The sequence below is a fragment of the Sinohyriopsis cumingii genome, chromosome 14, assembly GCF_028554795.1.
Source record: "Sinohyriopsis cumingii isolate HCF-2022 chromosome 14, ASM2855479v2, whole genome shotgun sequence".
Lineage (NCBI taxonomy): Eukaryota > Metazoa > Mollusca > Bivalvia > Unionida > Unionidae > Sinohyriopsis > Sinohyriopsis cumingii.
This window is the reverse complement of record NC_142974.1, coordinates 99,500,086-99,522,608: the sequence shown is the minus strand read 5'-3', so window position 1 is coordinate 99,522,608 and position 22,523 is coordinate 99,500,086.

The following is a 22,523-nucleotide window of genomic DNA, read 5'->3' as shown; positions in this document are numbered from 1 at the left end:
TATGCTATCAATATCCAAGGATTTAAAACACAAACCACACCAGTGTTGTGTCATATGTACATGTCTGCTTGACAGGGCAAGTATAACTGGTAGTCAGTCAGTTTAAACGTAGGCATGCTAGTGCTGTATGTTTGGTGCAAAAATAATATAATCAGTTATAATATTATCCATGGACCTGCTCAGCTGATAAAGCTTTAAATAAAAAAGTACAGCTGTGCTGTTATTGAACTAAAAGAGGGATTTTAATATAAATTGCGTATGGACAGGTGCATGTTTCAATGTAGCGGTGAATACATAAAACACGTTATTTCTAGCAGCTAGTAGATCATTCAACTCAGCATGTCACTGGGAATTTCCATTAACGGAATGAGAAGAATTTCCTCCACAAGCGCTGGTTAGTAGGTTAACAATACGGTACATTACTATATATACTGAATTTTTTAAATCCGCTGACTGGTGATGAGTAAATAAATAGTTGTTGTAATGGTCAACATGAGTGATTCTGCACTTACTATGGAATCTCGTATGGCTAAATAAGCTCTACAACGACTAGAAGCAATTAAGAAATACCTTCCAGTACGTGATTCTGTCAAACAGGAGTTACAGCAACATCAGGAAGCTCAAGTGGATTTTAAAGAAGGTAAGGACTCGTTATTGAAACCAATTGTCGAACCAACCTAAACAGTTATTACAGCAACTGAGACAGCAAAAACCTCTTGAAACATTACCAGTGGACATTTCTGGTCATCATCAACGCGCTTCACCGTCCCATCTACCGCTTCAACACCCACCACCTCAGCATCCTCTCTTCAACCACCACCAAAAGTTAGGACTAAGATAATAGATAAATTTACTAAGGAAGGTCTTGCCGCTATCAGGGATAAAGACCAAATATTTGGGATTGCTACATTTGGATATCGTGGTAGATATCAATCAGTAAAACCCAAATAAATTAAAATAGTTAAAGGTGCCGATTAGGGTAAAGATGTATATCGCGACACTACTAATACTAAACAGATCAAATCTGAGGAAGAAATTCTTAATTTTGAAATATTTAACCAAGCAGTAAAGGATCATGCTGAAATTGTAAAACGGAAAAGATAAGAAAAACAGGAAGAAATGAATCATACAATTAAAGAAGCAGAAAAAAGAAGATTAGAAATAAAATCTAGGTCTTAAACAACGAAAGAAAAAGAAAAAGCTGAGTCGTAGTCACTCCAGCAGCACGCTCTGGAACCACATCACTATCTATATAAATACGTCGACGCAGTCACATTTGATTATTAAGCAGCGGGTGGTACATGGTCAAAGATAAAGACTGAAGTGATAGGACAGCCAGAAGAGTAATGATATAAAAGGCAGAAATAAGTAAAAGAGTGTCAGTGTACGTGTTCGTCCCTTCATACTCAGACCAATTCGGTTACAGTAGCGGCGATGTGATAAGGAACCTCAACCTGCTACGCCCTGATAATCACTAGGTCTTACTTGTAGCTGTCTAGTTCAGTAGAACATGATTTTGGAAAGCTCATGCTTGTGATATACCAAATCAGGCGCTTCTGCAATTGTCGATGGTAATTTGTTTCAAGTCCCTATTGCACATGGGGAAAAAACTGAACTTGAAATAATGTGTCGATGCTGACTTAAATCGGAACCTTTTCCTTTGGTTTGCTCTAGTTTGGCTATATGCCAGGTCAGGTATTTGTCCGCTGGTATGTCCACTAGGTTTTTCGCAATCCTGTACAGCATGGTCATCTGGGCCTTGGTTCGCCTGCGTTCGAATGATTCCCACAAGAGATGGTTCAACATTGCACTGTCACTGCGATATTGCTAGTGTTAGAATATGTATTTGTTTTGAATCTAGCAGCTCTCATCTGAACTATCTCTATCTTAATTATTAGACCTTTTTATGTCGGTTCCACACAGTTGTGCAATACTCATGACCTGGTTGAACCAGCGTTAAGTATGCTGCACGTTTTACTTCTTCATTGTTGATTTGGATATTGCAGGAAACCAAGGTTATTGTTTCCTTTTCTTCACTATCTTGTCTATGTGCCTTTTCCAAGAAAGGTTTCTGGACAATTCAACCCCGAGCTATTTTTCTGCCTGCTCATTGGTTAACTTGTGCCCCATAAGAGTATATTCGGACAAGACTGGTGATTTCTTCATTTAAACTCTTAGGATGCTGCATTTTTCTGGGTGAAACAACATACCCCACGTTCTTTCCGAGAGGGCCAGTTAGTTCAGGCCTTCTTGAATGATCTCAAAGTCCTTGTAGGCATTTATTTCCCGGTAGACTATACAGGCATCTGCAAAAAGTCGTGTGTTGGATTTGACACTCGCAGGTAGATCATTGATGAACACCAGGAAGAGGATGGGACCCAAAAGACTTTCTTGAGGTACCCCAATAACAACCCGTGCTGGGTCTGATGTTGCTCCATCTACTCTAACTGTCTGCGATATGTCTGTCAGGAAATATCTGATGCATTTCTGGGTATTATCCTTGATGCCATAGTGATCCAACTTACTGAGGGTTCTTTCATGAGGGACACGATCGAAAGCCTTACTGTAGTCAGGGATAGCAAAGTCATACTGCTTCCCTCTGTCTAAGAATTTGGCAAGCTCATCAACTAGGGTTATGAGCTGTGTTTCACAACTTTGTCTGGCACGGAAACCATGCAGTCAGTCTGCTAGAATGTTGAAGTAATCTAGATGTTGCATCATGTTGCTGACTATGATGTGTTCAGGTATTTTTCAGCAGGTACATGTAAGGAGAGAGACAGGTCTATAATTGCTGGCCATGGCTCTTTCTCCATTTGTGAAGATAGTTATAACGTTTGCTACACATCAGGGACATAACCTGTTGAGACGATCTTCTGGTAAATATATATCAAGTATGGTGCACATTCTTCTGCTATATCTTTCAGGATCCTTGCTCGAATCATGTCTGGTCATGTGGCCGTCTGTGAGTAAAGTCTCGGCAACAAGCTGTATACACCTTCTTCAGTAACTTGGGGTCAAGCATTGGTGGGTAAGGATCTCCATATAGGCTTGGTAGATCAATCTTATTCTCTTGTGTGAAGACTGACTAGTATAAACGATTCAGTATGTTGGCCTTGTCGGATGTCTCTGAATGTAGTTTCCCGTGTTCCTTGAGTGGTGCCACACCACAGTTGTCTCTACGTACGGACTTAATGTAACGCGGGAATCATCATCAGATACCGTACTGTTGGTAAACTGTTCAACCTCAGGAGGCTTCAGAAACACTAAGGTACAACCGACATCATCAGGGACTTACTATTTGATGATGACTGCGCCCTCAACGCTGCGCCCTCAACGCTGGCTCTGAATCTGACTTGCAACGCAGCTTTGACAAGTTACCTGATGCTTACAAATATTTTGGCCTTACTATCAGCACAAATAAAACTGAAGTGATGTATCATCTAGCCCCAGGGAAACCATATGCTGAGCCCAACATCAAAATCAACGGCCACAAACTCAGAGCAGTGAGTAGATTCACCCATATTGAAAGCAATCTGTACCACAACGTCGTCATCGATGACGAAGTTAATGTCAGGATTGCAAAGACCAGCTCAGCCTTCGGCAATGTGTGAACAGAAGAGGCAGTAGTCTACAGACAGAGCTGAATGATAGTTATCCCAACGCTCCTATACGCTAGCAAAACCTGTACAGTTTACCAGCGCCATACATAGAAGCTAAACCACATGCACACAACCTGCCTCAGAGGACTCCTCAACATGAAGAGGGAGGACTGGATCCCGGATGCTAGGGTCCTTGCCAAAGCAGGCCTGCCCAGTATCCACTCCTTCATCATGGAGTCACAGCTGCGACGAGCAGGTCACACAGCCCACATGTCAGACTGCCAGCTTCCGAGAAAATATTTTGTATGGCGAGCTAGAACAATGAAAACACTCCAGAGGAGGCCAGATGAAAATCTACAAGGACACCTTGAAGAAGTCATTGAAGGATTTTGGCATAAACATTGACATTTGGTAGCCAACTGTTTAGGAAAAGGCGCTGCAGATTGCGAGACCAACAGGACAGCCGCAGCGGAACAACGGAGGCAGACAAGGAAAGCCCTAAACAACGACCCCACGATCTGTGTTGCTGCCATCTTTTGTCCATACTTGCCACAGAACATTCAGGGTGCACATTGACCTCTTAAGCTACCTGCACACTCACAGACCTATCGACCCCCTCAAACACTGGATGACAAAAGCGGTCCTTCTCGCCTCGATTGACGAAGACCATATTTGTCTAGTCCTATGACCAAGGTAGTTGTCAACTAAATCTAAGCACGCTGCTTGTTCTGTAATTATTGCCATGTCAATGGATTATACAAGGATGATAATATAAGCATGTTTCTACATCAGTATTGTAGATAAAGAACTAAACATCTGATCATAGAAAGCCTGTGATTCTTTAAAAAAAATCAGACATTAAAAAATATGAGAAGGATTACATTTCTAAAGTTTCCACAATTAGAACTAAATTTGATGTATTAAGAGAGAGAATTAATTATTAATATAATCATAGGGATTAAATTTTTGAAGAACAAATATCTAAGTTGTGATCGAATCTTTCAAAGAGGTCTGCTATTTTTCTTGCAAAGAATATAAATAAGTAAGCTATAAAGAAACAAGAGATAATGAATGAATAAAGGAAAATGTAAAGACATTAATACTTACCGACTAAACTTAATTACGAAGAAAGAGAATTAAAAGAAAGAAAGAAAGACAATTAAAAGAAAGAAAGCGAAATATTCAACTTAGCAAGAGTCATACGTATTTTAATTTACATTACAAATAATATGACATGCTTGATCAATAACCAATGCGAAACACTTAAAATAGTTACGAAAATGGTGTTATGTTGTATTTTGTGGGTGATGACATGTATAAGGTTTAACAGAAATATTGTATTTTTCAGTTAGATCAATATCAACTTGTAAAATGTATCTACTAAAGCTGTAAAGTGGAGGACGAAAGGACCAGTTATCAATATTATTTATTTGATTCATATGTGAAGGATGCATTGTCATACTATTTTTTAAGGCTGAAATAAACTCTCTCACCAATCTCTATGATATATATATATATATATATATATATATATATATATATATATATATATATATATATATATATATATATATATATATATATATATATATATATATATATATATATATATATATATATATATATATATATAACATAAAACATTATCACCACCGAAGGATAAGGACTTTGGCGTATTTATAACTGGAATTTTATATCCATATTTCTCCGGCGACATATTTGAGCTGAAACATTTACGGTTTCTCGAGACTGTGTAAACTTTGTCCCATATTTGCTTTCCATCGTATGAGACTATAATTATTATTTGAGCACAATCCAGTTGTATATCATTAAATTTCATTTTTCATATAAATTTCGTATTTTATGACGGCTCAAGCACAAACAAATCTTAAAGTAAGAGCATAATAAACATTTTGCAATGTTATTTATAGCTGACAGACGTCAACAAATCATCGACACTTTGCGATTCAATTAAAGAAGGTCATTTTTCAAAACGATGTCATTTATAGCTGACAGACGTCAAAAAATCATCGACACTTTGCAATTCAATTAAAGAAGGTCATTTTTCAAAACGATGCTGCGTACTCGTAATGTTTACTCTTTCTATAACAGCCCCGATTTAAGTGGTTTATTACTATGCACAAGATTAAGTTGAACGTACTCTTATATGTTAAGAAAAAGTAAATGTATAATTAATTTATGTAGTAGTTGTGTAACTTCTGAAAAAGCAGTTGCTATTGGAAGAAGAAAAAGATCAGCATTTGATACTAAAATGTCAATCGGATATTTGAACCGAAAAAATATTTATTTTGTTCACAATACAATTATTTTGCATTGAATGTTTCTACTGCCTGCGCATATACTTGCTTGCTAAATCTCTGTCGATTTGACCAAGATATGGGCTTTGTGTTGTTTATATATTGTCTATTTTCACTTTACTCATTTGATAATTACTGTAGGATTTGCAAAACGTTCTCGAAGCCATTACATTACAATTACTATCGATAGGTTAACATTTATCACCAGGACTATGGGATTAATGGCTGTTGTATGTAAGTACTCGACAGTGGTAGGCAGAACAGCGAGCGAAAACCATACATCGATTACAATCCTCTACGTCACGAGGCATGACATCATGATATATATATATATATATATATATATATATATATATATATATATATATATATATATATATATATATATATATATTCATTATTATTATTTATTATTAGTATTATTAGTATTATTATTATTATTATTATCATTATTATTATTACAACTAATCATGAACAAAATTTTCACAACAATGTGTCACGCAAATGCGCCACGAATATTCTTTACTGGAATAGCTTCACAGATATATATTTTCATATTTTTCCGAACTTCTATCTCTAAACTTTTGTTTGACAAATCAAAACCTCCTGCTACGCGACACTTAAATGCAGCTTGTTTAAAATGCGAAACTTCTCCCTCACGTGAAACCTAATACAGCCTGTATGGAAATACGAACAGTTGTTGCTTCCCGATACCAAATAATCATTGAAAACTCATAGCTACTGGTCCTCACAAGAGTTATGACATGAAAATAGACGATTACCTGCTCCGCTAACCATCACAAATAGCAGCTATTACTAAAATGACAATATATCTTGGGCAAACCAGACATTTTCTAATTTTCTAATATTAATTCCATTGTAAAGGTCTAATTTCCGATACCCTAGGATTGGTTAATTGCAACTTAATCTACTTCTAATATTTCACCCCATCAGTATATGGAGACATGTAAATATATACTTGTCTAGTACCGCCATTATCAGGATCAATCCCTCCTTCGCATTGTAGATTGGAATACGCTGATCACTGACAAAGAGAAGATTCTGGAAAGATGGGCTGAACATTTCAACTGCGTCTTGAACAGTCCAACATTGATCAATGATGAAGCCATTGATTGTCTGCCCCACGTGTTAGTCAATGAGTACAAAGATCCATCAGTTGTTTCAGCTCGTGTTCTCAGCCATGCAGACTGGTGCATTTGCCATGCATCTCGAATCGCCATCTGAAGAAGCAGTCAGAAGTGGCCTTGCAACTCACGATGTTCAAATACATCGTAGTCGTCATATCTTTTGCAAACGACGCATCGGCCTCCTCTGGCAGACAAACTTTTGGTGTCCTGTATGAAATTTTCTTCGTACTCACTGTCAACGACGTAAGTATCCCCTCATCAAGCATATATCTTCTGTTAATTTTTTTGCACAGCAGTCTATGAGATTTATCTAAGCATTTGGTTTGTTAAATGATGAACAGACCAAGCAACAATAACCAGATAAATGTTTGCTGCAATAATATAATCTCGGCAAATGCAGTTAGTTCAATGGTATGTCCATGGAAATCTTCTGGCAGAGGACCGTTTATTGCAACTCTCATCATTTCGTGTGCTGGATGACCAAATCATGAGAAATACGGCTCACATTCACCCACTCCAAGTAAACTAACAGGGTAACAAGCCACAATATCAACTGAGATTACACCAACGGGATTATATTTTGTGTTCCAAAGACCACCATATCCAAAATTCAACACATGAACGCGATATACAATCGAGAAATTTTCTTGGTGTTGGACGCCATGAGTTATTTTCCTGGTTGATACGAGCAATCACAGACGAGATTTTAAAACAATTATTCAGAAATTCATCTATTTCGATTTGTAAATCGATGATGGTGTATTTTGGCGATACCTTTTTCATCTTATCAAGGAGAGATTCTTTGCGATACATTTTACCTCACGGTAGCACGAACTGAACAAGCCGATAATTGGATCCCAACTCCGACGGCCGATGCTTCTGATGATCGACAACGGATCTCGGATCACTCTGAAAGAGCCAGACTGATACTAATATTAACGATGATCTCAACAATATTACTTTGGTAAAATCTGGCAGTTTTCATCGGTGGAAATTTCGTCACGCTTGCCGTCCAAGCATGAACAGTTTCGTCCTCTTGTTTTATAGTTGCCAGAATTATGCAAAACCTTGTCGGTTATTGTTTTGCTACCATCGGAAATTTTAATCGCTTTTCCAGCGAGGCCACGTCTACTTGTTTAACTTCATTCGCTCGTAAACTTTCTGCCCATTGGGGTTTTTTTGTGCTTTTTTTTATTGTTTTGATTCGTGATTGTTGATCCATTTCCTCGTTGGCGTTCATAAAATGTCTAGTGACCTGTCACGCAGTTTAAGATGCCACTTCACATTGGTTGAAGAGCATTAGTATCAGGCTCTTTTATTGGATATAGTGCCTAAACAACATATGTTACAAGATATGCTCGCGCATACTATGGACAACCAATACCAGTCAGGCGCAGAGTGTTTGTCTACCGTAACAACACGCTGTCCACGTGATTCTTCAGCTGGGTTGAGTTTATCCCGGATATTCCATGTTGGGCCATCCACACTGTCGTGTTCGATAATAAAGGTAATTCTAAATACTTTTTATCACCCACCAAACATTCCATAATCATCCGCACCCGCGGGTCATTCATTGTAACAGCAATGAAAATAACATCGCGATCTATACGGAACGTTAACCAAACAAGAGCTCCACCTTTGCACCTAAATTCCTCCTTAGCCATTCTGATATATTCATATAATTGTGAATCAAATGGTGCTCTTTTTTTCTTATCGTTAACATTTTTTAAGTCATGTGATTTGCTGATAAAAGGCTCGTGTTATAATTCCATTAGAGAACTCCAAAAAATTTATAGCTTGAGCTTTGCCAATGGTTTCTATCAACATAAATGAGAATAAATGTAAATAGCTCACTTCGAACAAGTTTATCGGCAGTTATCATAATAATATAAATTCGCTTCATTGGACAACATTTTTATTACAATGTGGTGATCTCGACAATTGAGTTCTAATTGTATTTCATGCATATATGATTGCTTACGGTATATATTTTTAATACACTTATATAGCGAGTTGGAACATTTGACAGAAATGGATCATTGTGAATTGAAGTTGAATATTAATATATTACTATATGCTCATTTTTTCCCCGTTAACTTTACATTGCCAGAATCGTGCAATATTACCCGATACTGAACCCGCACGTCAATACATATTCACGTGCATAAAGGAACTACTTTCTATTGTAAACAAACAATGGACGCAGACACCAGCACTTCTGATTTGCAAACAAATCATGTACACTCACGTAAGAGGCGCTTCACGTTGTGGTTGTTTAAATTTGTTTCTGAATGAACTAAAACAGATGTTTCATGGACTGCCACATACCAGCTGCTTTGGCACATTCCGCGTTGATACAATGTTTCTACAGTATACAACAGACGCAAGAAAGAGTCCTTATAAATAAAATACAAGTGACAAATCATATACGGTCTTCTTTAGCTGGTGATAAGAATGGCAAAAAATATACTTACAGTTTTACGTCCTGAATTTCCTTAAAATATACTTTCTTAGTTCTGCAAATCCAGATTACATGAGCCATGTCATATGTTCTCAATCTTGATTGCACATTTAGAAATTGTACTTTAATTTCAATGATAAGTGCAATGACATCATCGTTACTGCACTCAAAATGAAATAAGTATTAAATTCCATACCGTCGTTTTGATAATTGCAATTGAAAGACTTCATATTTTCCCCACATTATGATTTCAAACATTTAATGACAGAAACAGAAACACATATGCCTATGTCAACACGCCTCTCCCTAGCTTCTTCAATCCCATGTATTTCATGTGGAATTGTCACATACATAACCAGTCCACAATCATAAAATTTCGTAAATCGAACAAAATACCAAATCTATTCATTCCAGATCAAATGGAAAAGTGCAATGCACATTCGTTCACAATATGACTCCAAATTTAAATTTTAACTAGACACACCATTTTCTTTCGAAAGTTATGTCGAGCGAGCGACTAAGTTCAAATTTATCTGGACGGAGTTATGTGCGCAGTAATAATCTTATTGTTGTGTAATGATGAATATGCGCTTGTGTATTTAATTTGGAATCCGGCATACATTCGGTTACTTTGTTTCGTGTAGTGTATTTTGTAAAGATAATTAAGCATTAGGTAGAATTAAAAAAATTAGCATATAATAAAAAGGTTACTGCATTTGTATGGGAAAATATGAATTCGTTTTGTCGGATGGATATACTGCACTCCCAAGGTCGTACAGTATTTCCATTCGAAAAACTGGTTCATATTTTCCCATACAAATGCAGTAACCTATAAATATGAATTGACTAAGTTGCCCTTATATTATAAGATAAGGATAATTCCTCTTTGCTACGGTATATTTGCAATTATCGAGGAAAAACTACATAATGGAGATGTATTTCTTCCCATCTGCTCAGGTTGTATAGAACCCCCAGGTCACTGGCTAGTTTAGTTATGCTTGTAACTTGATGTGGCTTGATTCACATATATATAGAGGCATCAGTGCTTTTGATGTACCGATACACACATTAATACAAGAGGTAGAAATCGATAGAAAACGATACTTAACCGTATGCAAATCATTTTAATATTCAGCTGTCGTCAGTAATCACTAGCCATTTACCAAGTTAATCTTTAAATTGATAATTCATCTGAAACAATTCCATGATAATTATTTTATCCAGGCATAAAGGGAAGCATAAAAAAGAGTCAAAACGTGTTCCACGTATACAGTAAAGCACCAAACTTATCATTTTGTTGACCTCTCAGGTGGCCTATTAGTTAGGGTGGTCGCCTCCAATGCGGGGAGGTCGTGGGTTCGAAACCCGGCCGAGTCATACCAAAGACTGAAAAATTGGTACTAATAGCTGCCTCGCTAGGCGCTCAGCGTTGAGAGATTAGTGTTAACACTGGTTGGCCTGTTGTTAGGATAATGTGATGGGGTGGGACATCATGCTACATGTCCTCAGCATGATGCCCCGATGCTGGACATCACCATAAACTGCCACACCGCAGTCAGCGATATGTTAAAGTTACGTTAAAAAGTCAGTCACATACATTATTGTGTTAACCATTTTCACACGAAATTTCTTTGCTTGTTTGTAATTTGTATATTTTTGTCGAGTCTGAAAGCTACACCACTGGTGTAACACGATGCAATATGTTACACTGAATTCTGATTTTGGTTATTGTTTGTTCCGGTCCAGGTAAACACTAGCCAACAATTAGAAATTAATGTAGCTTATTCACTGCGAAACAAAACAGGAACTTAAGGCAAAGGAACAGCGAAAAATTGCGCAAAAGTGAACATTAATTGTTCTATAAAGTACTTACTTTTTACGGAGATGACACCAGTGCGTACGGATCGCGCAAAAGTTTCATGAATTCACCCACTTGGAAAGCAGTATAGGGTGATAACTCCTGCATAGTAACTGAATGTCGCACATATGAAATTGTTCTTGGCATAGTATATAATTTGTATTCTACCGCTCATACTTGAAGTGTTTTTTGCGTCATTAGTGCCGCCAATAAATGTATCTTAGTGCTTGTCGCGGCATCTGTTTTTCGGAAGGGGCAATAATTTATACATCAGCTTGACATGAAGGTTGTTAAACTAAGTATAGCTAACGCAAGCTTTATGTCATACTTTGAATCTTGCTTCAAGGACGTTTTACAGATGCATGTTTAAAATACGAGCTACCTAGAAAACCAAAAATGGCTGATTCCCAGCGTGGTTCATCTTCAGATCAGAAACTGTAGAAAAGGCAGAATACCAAGCCCAATAAACTGCGAACAGTTTCGAACTCCAATGCAATTTTAATTTCTTTTCGCAAAACAAGTTATCCCTGTGGGAAAAAATATATATATCCCTATCCGAGTTTACATAAACTGAATAAATAAGGATGAACAAAAAATGAAATTAAGAAGTATATATATTTTTTTGGTTAAAATACCCCTGTCTGGTGGATAAAGTAAGTCCATCTTCCGATCAAGTGGATCACCCTTTAATGGCCTAAAATGTTCATTAAAAATCACTGACACTTAAGAGGTAGCCTGTTTGAAATCATTTTAGTTGCCATGTCATGGATGCGAATGGCATAAAAAATAGATGCTAAGTATAGTACATGCTTAATATATGTCTGTAATATGCATACTAGGAATACAATCAGTTAATTACGTACAAGTGTAGCATCTATCACTCTCAGACCTCCTAAAGATGCAAAAACCATCAACTTCATTTGTATCGATAATATATTGTTTCGTACCCTGTGTATCGTGAAACGTATTGATACGAGGCACGTGTGTATCGTTTCACACATATTGATATTTGAGACATAGTAATTTCATTGCATTGTAACCTTGAAATTGCTATTTGTTTCTTTGACTATAACAAAAACAGGAGTCATTCTAAAGGAAATTGTGTTCTACTGGCCAACTTAGTTTCTTCCAGTTATCAAAGATAAGAACATCTCATTTCTGTTAATTGATTAGTTTTGCAGCTATCTCTAATATTCTTCAATTATAACAATAGTTTCAAGATGGCTGCCACAGCATCCAAACTGGATGCAAGATTGACACTTTATCATTTAAGACCAACAATATATCATTAGAAGTCTTCTCGCAATACATCAAGAAATGTGCTACTTCAGCTGTGATAAATATTGCTTACCAATATTTAGAACATAAACTAAAAAAATGTGCTTGCTTTGAGTGAATAATAGATGTATTTCACTCAAATACTTTCATCCACCCGATAAAACATGTCTGTTGTTCGCGAATTTCAAGAAACTTTCTTACTGAGGACACTTCAATATGTGGGATGGAAGAGGGATTAATTTCATCTACTAATGGGTAAAAACACTAACATGATCACAACATTTTGGAAGGAGTTAAATAATTTATTATGTCTTGAAAATGATATTGTAGCTTCTGTATTTCGTCTTTACTAACCATCTACACGCATAATAATAAGTTAATTTTATACCCAAAAAAGTACATTTCAGAACTAGAAGTGAAAGACGAAGTGACCAATATATCAGAAGCCCATCCGATATTCCGAGAGGCTGAGGCGAAGGTAACATATATCTACGAATATAAGGCCTCCCCTTGGAAATTGAAAATGGAGAGATAGAAAATAAATTAGAAATGAGAGATGAAGATCTAGGTTAGAAAGGACCGGACGGCAACAGTGTGGGGTTATCAGACTGTTAAGACTGGTATGATAGTACTTTAGTAAAAGAGAATGCAGCCAAGATCCTCTTTTTTCTATGCGATGGGATTTCTCTTAAAAGCATGGTACAGGGACTGCGAGAATGAACAGCTATGCCCCATCTCTAAGCAGATGGGGCACGGCCCAAAAGAATGCAGAAATCCCCCAGCACAGAGTACTTTCGCTAATTAAATATGTAATTATTTCATCAACGTAGTAGAAGGAGATGAGGTAAGGTACAAATAGAAGGGACAATGGGGCCTACAAACGCAGAAATAGACTAACTGAGAGCACAGTGCATAAATACCGGAGTAAACAAACAACAAGATACGGGGAAAAGCACAGAGGGCAGTGAAGAAAGTGTTACACAGGCCCCACCAATAAATACCACAGAAACATCTACAGTCGAAGTAGCTAGCCCAACCATTCCTCATGGTGGTCAGACTTAAAATACCCAAGTTCCCAGCATAGACAGATCCGCAATCACAGATTGGGCGGAGAAAGACTCCAGTTCCTGCTGAGAATTGGAGTGGGGTGATTTTAAAAGAAAAAGACACCCCAAAAAAGAAAGAGTCAATGACACCCGAGTTGACACATTAGAACAAGGCTTAAAACACATATTAACTAAAAATAAATATGATTTATTGCATAAACTGATGGACGAGGAATTGAGCTCTTCCTCAGAAGGAGAAGAAGGGTGGGAGACATCCACAGAGGACATCCCAGAGGAAGAAGGGGTAATAGAGATAGGTCTCAAACCCCTGACATCCACTCCCGCCCAGAAAGAGAATAAAATCTTTATATCAAGATGCATTATATCCATTTTAGCCATTTCATGGCTAGGGTAATGTATTTTAGAAAAAGTTTGATCTATTTTTAGCAATGTGGGACATATTTGTTTGCTGTTTGGCGATTATTTGTATATAATTTTAAAACGTCTTCATGCAAGTGTTATGTGTCATTTATTTCAAATTCTATACAATAATTTTGGAGAAGACTTTAAAGGTGTCTACATTTTTAGTAGCGGCTGCAATAAATGGTTGCACGATCAGCAGAATGTATAGACAAAATTGGGAAGTCTCCATGCCATAATGGTTTCTGTCCATTTGGTCAAATTATATTCAACAGTTTTGGAACCAAAACTTTGTTGATATTATCTACCAATGTTTATTAAACTTAGGCCTAATTTCTGGAGAGCAAACCCAACTATACAAATCTAAAATGCACTAATCCCATGATTTTTCTGTCAAATATAATTAACTTGTTTTCAGCAGTATTGGATAAGAAGATATTTAAAATATTTTGCAGTAATGAAGGCCATACGGCAGATCTGTAATCAGTTAAAATTTGTTAAAATTCTGCTGTGCTGTTTTTGAGAAGTTTCCCTATTTATTAGAAACGACCACTATATATTCGATGGTGAATCGGGGGCGTTTGTTTGACCTTCAGATATCTTCAATGTCAGTATGCTTTCCCATAACCTTGATTAAATTGTGTCAAATTAGGAGACGAAAGAGTTTAACGGTTTATCTATTCTTAGTAACAAGGAATATTTTATGTTTTAGGAACAACGATCATACTTGCAAGTAGATCCACACCGTTTGTTTAAAATTGAAATGTATTCCTGTCAGGTTACTTTCTGTCAAATTTGGTGATATTTAACGATTTAACGATTTGTTCTTACTAATAGACGCTATACTTATGTTGGCTAGAAATTTGATTTTTCAATATGGAGGACAAAGGAGCAACCCGATAGATATAATTTTTTAAACGACACGGTTGTGAAACTAAACATTATAAACATCAGTAAAAAGCTCCATACTACACAATTATAATGGTGCTATGCAACAAACAACTCTATTCTGACCAATGGAAACAACCATCATGACCAATGAAAACACATAAAAACACAATCCGTCAGAATTGTTTTTCAACCATAAGTCGATTACGACAAATGTGGTTACTGAGTCACTGATTGCATTCAGGTATAATAAAACTTTTTCGGTAGGACTGCATAAACTGTCTGCCGCATAAAGGCCGAGAATTGCTAAACGTATGGTGTTCACAGAAGGTGACGAATATCATTTTATCTCACCATATACATGTCATGTATTTGAAATAAAATATATAGTTAAAGCTAAAGTGTGGGACCGAAATCACATAACAGGCAAATATTGATGAAAATATTTGTTCAATTCGGCAACAATTTATTCATGGTAGGTTTTTGAAGGATGGTAAGGCTATTGTTATGAAAACAACAATTGTATTTCTTGATAGCTCTCCAACATGTCTAATCATTTGTATATGTGATCAATAACTATCGTTTCGATATGTGTCAAACATATAGGTAGAATGTGGCCTATGAGTTATGCCCTGCGGCATACAGTTGTAGTCCCTCAGAAAATATTAGAAATAAACGAGGTCCCCTCAATATAACTATACATACGCATACTAGGCGTGTATTTACGACTTCAGATATATAATGTACTTTGGTCAAGACCTATTCTGAACACACTGAACTTTGTCTCAGAGCCTTACAAACAGATGACGTACGAAGCCTTTAACATTATGTATTGTTACTGATCATGAAAAACGGAATTCAGATATGGATCTAAAATTGGTCTCTGGATCTTTTCTTACTTATGATGAAACCCAACCCAAAAGCACATACTTTATTTTCTATTGATTCTTTTCATTTTCGGAGTGGGCGCAAGTCGGGAAGCAAACACAAAATAGTAGTTTTAAATGTGTTTAACAAATGTCCATAATTAGGAATGACTTCTCCTTCAATTTACCATTACTCCGAAATAGAACTACACATTTATATTCTCCATATAAACACGGATTATTATTATTATTATTATTATTATTACTGCATTGTAGTGCTGGTAGTACTGCTGCTGATACTGTTATTGGTAGAGGTACTAAAAATCATAGTATATTGATTGTCGTGTGGTGGTTGTCACTCTTGGCTTTTGGTTTTGTTATTGCTAAAGTATTATCGCTTGTCGCCTTCCTCGTTGAAGAACTATTAATATCCATTACGGGTGAATTTCATTTTTAATTCTTTATGTCATACTCATTGAGAACAAAACCACAGATAATTCCTTTCAATTCAAGTCATAAATAGAACGGTAGCTCTACGCATCATCATTAAGTATAAAATACAATACTAATTTGGTAAAAGAAATTCCACGAACAAATGACTGAAATAATAGCAGCTCTAAACATTACGTAAATATGAGCTAAGATCATAAGCATCACACGTCATGACGTTACGAAAGGTCAGTGTCAATTCCTGTATCAAACACAGCGAAGATATGTGTACTGTTAGCTCTCATGATAATCGCCAATCTCTTTGATTATACCTGGCAAATGGAGGAAATTGTGTAAGTTTAATTTCTGCTGAACATACTGAGAAAGAATAATGTCATGGATGCAGTAACGCATTGTCACAGGAGTGTGTGGAAGTGGTGATATAACATTGTTAAAGGTATGTGACTATGTATAAGAAATATATGGCAAACATTTTAGAGTACCTTTTAGACACAATATTCCATATGCTGTTAAACGTTCTTTTAGACGTTCTGTAAGACATTCTATTACATATTCTATTAGACATTTTATTAGACATACTATAATACATTCTATTTGCCGTTCTATTTGACATTCTATTACCTATTTTATATATTCTTACCTCAAACCACACTGTATATCAAAGACTGGTAAAAATGGTACTAACAGCAAGGCTCTCGACATTAAGAGGTTAGTGTTAGGACTGGTCGGCCTGGAGCAGCAGAGAGGGCGAACCCTACAAGCTTAAATACATGAAGGGTTCCAAATGTTAAAATGTTCCAAGAAGTCAATTCAAGGGTAACGATAATTACCGGGGGAAGGCCCCAATGTTGCTATCGCTGCGTTCTAAACGACGTTTTTTTTTTGTTTCGATGGAGGTTTGGGTTTACGCGACGAACCCAACTCATTGTCGTCGCCCTCTCTGCTGCTGTGAATTAAAAATTTAAGTTAACAATAATGGCCAACATTGGAGAAGCCCATTCCGTTAGATTAGCCAGAGAGCGACCAGAAGCAATAACAAAATTCAACTTGTGAGAGATTCTGTAAGACAAAAACTTCAAGAACGTCAGCAAGCACAAGTTGAATTTGTAACGGGCGCAGAACAATTATTTAGACCTGTTACGACAGCTACTGAAAAAGCTGCGATGGTCACTGAAAGAGCTTTACTGGGAGATCCTAAGGATGATATTAAGGAGGAAGAGGAACGAAGAAAGGTATTCTTCCAATGCTAAAACAAACCGCTGCGCAGGCTGAAAAAATTGCTAGAAGAATCAAACAAACAAAAATGATTTTACGAGACCTTCCAACTGACATAGCTGCAGCTCTACCACCGCCCGTCGTCGACGAAATACTTGAAGGTATTGGACAAATTCGTACTGAACTCGCGTCTAAACCAATAAAGGAAAATATTGGACTGATTGCAAAATTTAGGGAGGATTTTATTGAAGATATTAGAAATACTAAAATAGAAAAATTGCCTGAAAAAATATTAATTAGTATATTTAATAAATCTAGTATCTTAAAACCTTGTTCTGAAAAAGTAACTGATGATAATCTTATTAAATGGATATATCGTATACATAAAAACAAAAAACAAGCCAGAGATGATGATTTAGAATACAGAAGTCTTGATGAAGAAGTAAAGAGACTTTATAAAGAAATGCTGAAACAACTAGAACAGCAGGAACTTCCTCCACCTCTGCAACAGATAGAAAAACAACAGTCTTCTTCACCGCAGCAAAAGTTGATTTCGGAACTTAAAAAGTCTGAGAAGCTACTTAAAAAAGCAAAAGGCGAAAGATCACCCTTAAGACTATTTAAGAAACCAACCCGAGAAGAAGCTACTGGCAGTGGTTTGGGAAATGGTCTTATTTGCCCTAACAATAACGTCAATGACGTATCGCGGTTAGAAGTTCTCATAGGAGGAAAGCGAGCTGGAAATAACTCGCCAGAAATAATTAATGAAGCAGCTGATATCTGTCAGCGATTATTTCAAAATAATATATTGGATGCTCACATCTATCGAGAACTTATTGATGAACTGACGGACAGCGACTAGTTAAATAAATAACTAATTAAATAAAATGATCGTGCACAATTCTCATCGTAGACCAGTCATGGTCAGGGTTGTAAATTCACGAGTACCCGTATACAGGATGACTTACGGAAACGGACTTGGTGATGTTGTTCGGGGTTTATTCGGGAGGATGGCTCCTAAAGCAATACTGATTGCAAAACAATTATCAATGAAAGCCATTGACGAGATAAAGCTACTGGCGCTGTTGGTAGCGCTGCCAGTAAAGCATTCTTGGCAATCAAGGACAGACTGGCACGATTAATACGCAAATCTCAAATGGGTTCACCATCGGTAAAATTACCAGCCACCGCAGACATGCCCGCAAATGTTAGTAAAGTAATAAACGAAGCCGCAAATCAAAAACCGGCAGCGCTGATATATCCTGAACAAATAAACACGAGTTTGGTGGCGGCAAGTGGTCTTGGTTTTAGACGATAACTTCAATAAGAAAATGTTTAAACAGGAATCTGACCCAGCATTCGACATGGACGAACCGGTTCTTAAAAATAAATCAGTGCGTGATTATCAGTATTATTCTTATGACGCACGAGAACCAAACAAACGAGGACGAATTGAATTACAGGTTCAGGATACAAGTAGATATTTCTTGCCCGCTGAAGCATTTATTGAAGCAGAAGGTGAAATTATAAAAACAGATGATACAGTATAGCGCCATATATATGATTGATGGAAAAAATATCGAATCGATTCAGAATGATGTCGATGTTGCTACAACAATAATTGGTCTAGCAAGATATGCTGATGATTACACAAGATCAGCTGATTCATCAGTGATGTTTGTCAAGGATACTTCTGATCATCCTAACAGTAATCAGTACAATATTAGACGACCAAGAAATAATGCCAATAACGCTGACGCTGATGTGTGGCCGGTGGTTGATGGTGTTAATGCAGAATTTAATTTAGGTTTCGCTGCACGTAGACAAATGTTGAAAGGTAATCGTAGAAATGTTTCATGTGCCATTCCGCTGTCGCACATCTTTGGATTTTGCCGAGATGTCAGAAAGGTAATTTTTGGGGCAAAGCATACGGTTGTGCTTGTTAGAAACAATGACGATAATGATGCTTTATGGCGACCTCTAGGTGACGCTGGTAAGGTAGAAATAACAAAACTATCACTGTGGATGCCGGTAATGACTCCGGCAATTACTGAAGAACAGCGATTACTTTCTTTTATAGATCAAGGTGGTAAATGTTTGTTATTGTGGTTACAACAACCACAGATAGTATTCAGGGTACCAATAACGGTTTATTCACATGGCATATAGCATCAAAGCAGGGAGTTTCTGCACCGCGACATAGTTTTATTGTTCTTCAAGATGTTACACGAGTACACTCACAAACACGGAGTCATATGATATTTGATCAACTTGGTATCACTGACGTTTCTCTGAGAATAAACGGACATCAAGAACCGTCTGAGAACATACTGTTAAATTTGGATAATAATGATGTTGCACGTGCATATCAACGCTTGACGAAATATCTAGCGCCTGATCTAAATATTGATACTGGTTTGCAAATATCACAATTGGATTTTAACGCTCATTATCCAATCTATTACTTTTCACTAGAGCATCTTGATTTAACTAGACAGTCTGTCGTTGATGTGCACTTTCGAGCTAGCGTGAATAGAGACCTAGCAGCAGCAGGAGCTATAGCTGATTACAGAGCAATCGCTGTTATACTTTCTGATAGAACAATGTTACTTGAAGGTGCCGGCAGCCGAATGATATTCGTTGATGCACCAGTGGAAAATATGTAACAATTAGATCAGTCTCGTATTAACTAAAATGTCATATAGTCACGTTAATGTCACTCTGACTCCTGGTCAGGCTAAGAAATTACAATCGAAAAACGCGAGCACATGTGGGGTACCGATAACACTAAAAATGATCAGATTACTGGCGGTCCAAACAAGCTATCGCTGACTAAAACACAATTTAATCATTTCAATAAAGCAAAACAAGCAACGACTGGAGTTCGACTTGATTTCGCTCCAAAAGCTGTCAAGGACATGATTAAATCCGGCGGTATCTTTCCTCTTCTCGCAGCAATACCAGCACTAATTTCCGCTGCTGCTCCCGCAGTCGCAAAAGCAGCCACGTTAGGAGATGTTGGAACAGCTGCTGGAGTGGCACTGAAGAAAGCAACTGGAAAAGGATACATAAAAAGGGACGCGGGTTAAGACTTCCAGGAACTCCACCATCGTGGTACCCAAAACGGTTTTGAAAACACAAAGTGTTTTGACAGACGCAAAGCGTCTCACACCGATGCCCAATTTTGATTTGCTCGATGCTGTTAAACAATTAAATGTAAAAAAATTTCAGAGGTGTCTTTATGCGAGATCAGTTACCACAACAACCGAATAATCCAGAAACAGGAATTATTAATCTTGATAACAGCGATGGCCCTGGAACTCACTGGGTTGTTTACGCGATCGATCCACGTGGAATTGTCTATTTTTATTCGTATGGGTTAGCACCACCAGTTGAATTTCTAAAATATGCAAAAGACGTCCCCCTGACTTTGTCAGGGTCAAAGACAAAAGTTTGGTACTCAACGCTGCCAACACAAACACTGACCGAACCTCCGATATGTGGCCGTGAAGTATTACATGTCCTTGATGCGATATCAGCGTCAACCAAGCCACCTCACAAAGTTGTGCACGAGTATACCACGGGTCGATTTAAACAGTTTCCTATTAAATAATGGTTGATATTTACGGAAGATCTATTCTCAACAGAAAAGTGAAGCGCGCCGACGTGGATTTATCAAAATATGCGACCAAAGATGAAATCGATAATCTTTTAAGTCTGACTGGAATAGACCCAGATGAGGTTGTTATTTTTCAGAACCGACACGGAAAGCTAAAAACCAGCGATATCAAATGGCATGAAATAATTCGTAGGGTTATTTGAGCCACTCCGGGTAACATCCCTGTGTTCATTGATAGCGGAAAAATCAGAGATTCGCTGATATCAATCGCGGCGCTGCGAGATGATACGCAAAACGCTGCAGGGGAACGTGTAAAAAGACCGGTGATACAATGACAGGTGAACTCAGCATGAACGGTAACAAAATAACCTTTTTAAGAGATCTAAAATCCCCGGAAGATGCCGCGACCAAAAAATTATGTTGATACCGTTGACGGTAAACTATCCACGTTGCGGGCCGAGTATGATGTTCATGTAAACGCGTTTACAAATCTCCGTAGAAACTTCAGAAAAACCGATGAGACCACGGATAAGTTCTTTGGAACTCCTCCCGTCATCGATATGAAGCTTTCTGATATCAAGACCAACCTTGACATGATCAAACAAACACAGCAGGATATCGTAAGTGGGATTCCTGAGATCGTTAACAAAACCAGTTTGATTAAAATCCCATCTGGAGTTATTCCCGGCATATTAACAATATAGTATACACGGTATCATCTGGATTTGCAACACGGTCTAAACAAAATAATACTATCAAATATACAGCAACAGGCACTGGAGTGTATAGACTGTTTGTGTTCAGTGCCGCTAAATTTGAAATCTTCACAACATATCCCAGGAGATATTCCACTGACAACTATTCCGGGGTTGTGGCTATCATATTAAACAAGAGGACCGAAGAAACATTTATACTGGAATCCGCCGGCAAGAAAATAACCGCAACATCTTACTGGTGGTGTTTGGAATTCGTAGCTGAAACGCCTCAATTGGTTACTGCGTAAAATAATAAAATGGCGTTTACAAATAAGTCAGCATCAATGACAACACTGGATGCGCAACAATACAGATATGATCAAGTACCCGAATGGCAGTCAGAGTTAAAAAATACTATTAACGAATGCACAGCAAAGGTAAAAAAATACAAGCGGCGTGTAATCATCCTAGACTCAATAGTGTATTCAGTGTCCACGTTAGCTGCATCTACGGGAGTATTATGATCAGCGCTAACACCAGTGACAACTGCAATCGTGGTCACAATTACAGTTTCAACATCAACGACAATTGCAGGTGTTGCTAATATTATCGCGAAAAAATATCCTCGTGCGCGCTAACAAAATTGCACGAATATGAAAAGT